Raw genomic sequence first — 1,253 nt, 5'->3', positions numbered from 1 at the left:
CTGATGAAAAACCACTGTTAGAGGAGAAGTTCATTAAAAACCAGAGGATTTTGTGAGGAAAGATCAGTCAGGATCAGTGGCCAGTGTTCCCAGTATAATAAATAAATGTTTTATTCTTTCACTTTTTGTGTATTTTTAAATATCTCAATCTGAAGTATTAGTGTATTAATGTAGCTTATATAATGAAATAAAAAAATAATTTACTCTGTTGGAATTATTTTCACTCTTTGCTGTCAATAGCAGAGTTGACATACTGTAAATTCTCTGGAAGAAAGTAAGAAAAATGTGTAGTTTAATGTTTGACAATGACTGATTTGTAAATCAAAAGTAATTTCTCAATAACGTATAAAAAAAATACAGGAAAATTATTTGTGTCTTGTCTTGAAATGTTAAATGTACATTAAGTTATGGAATTATGTAAATATATTCTTTAATAAAACACTGTAAACATGTGTCTGTTCATCAATGTCATTATAAAAATTATCAGAATTGTTTCTATCAAATAAAAACATTGTGCTCTTTAAAGTTAGAAACGCTCTCTTTAGTAATTTCTTTGCCAAATATATTAATGTGTGTGAGAAAATGTGTCAATGGCAGGTATTAACTTAAAATACTTTGTAGAACTTTATCAAGTTCAGTCCATTCACTTGTATTACCTTACTGGCACATATTCCACATTCAGTAAATATGCACACACACATTATATTTATATATATGTGTGTTTGTGTGTGTGCATATCTGCACACACACAAACAGTTCTTCAGCAGAAAATTAACCTTACTGTTCAAGACTATTTTTTATATATTATTCATATATTTGTTATTTGAATAATAAAATATTTTTATTTGTTAACTAATAAATAAATTATATATATATATTTTATACATAAATATATTTTATTATTTAATATATTGACATCTGTGTGTGTACATATGTTCTGTTAATTCTCAGTATTCAGCCACGCCCTTAACTCCTCCCCACTCCAGCAGACTGACTACTGACCAGCTCTCCGTCTCACGGGTCCGAAAAGACTCCAATTCTCGGGTATTACCGCAGATAAGAATTTAGAGAACTTTTATTTAAGCTGGGAGCGGAGATGATTCGTCCAAGTTCTAACTACCTTCATCCAGACGTTATGCCCCGCTTCAGTTCATAACCCAGACAGGGGAGTAGCCCCGCCGATGTCCGAACTCATGAACCACACCTGTTCACGGTAGCTCATCTCCTAATTATTAACGTGCACTTCGTAACCG

General features: G+C 31.6%; 1 protein-coding gene and 1 long non-coding RNA gene across 2 annotated transcripts in view; one reads left to right on the top strand and one right to left on the bottom strand.

Annotated features, from left to right (window-relative positions):
- LOC107838472 (uncharacterized) overlaps nt 1-1,253 on the top strand; it is a 17,367-nt gene that overhangs the window by 5,835 nt on the left and 10,279 nt on the right. The gene's annotated exons all lie outside the window — the stretch shown is intronic.
- The window catches only part of usp34 (ubiquitin specific peptidase 34), a 76,207-nt gene that overhangs the window by 72,269 nt on the left and 2,685 nt on the right, over nt 1-1,253 (bottom strand). The window lies entirely within an intron of this gene.

The sequence above is a fragment of the Poecilia formosa genome, unplaced genomic scaffold (genome assembly GCF_000485575.1).
Source record: "Poecilia formosa unplaced genomic scaffold, Poecilia_formosa-5.1.2 Scaffold262, whole genome shotgun sequence".
In the NCBI taxonomy this organism is placed as follows: Eukaryota; Metazoa; Chordata; class Actinopteri; order Cyprinodontiformes; family Poeciliidae; genus Poecilia; species Poecilia formosa.
Note: the sequence above shows the minus strand (reverse complement) of the source record. Positions and strands in the feature narration are given on the sequence as shown.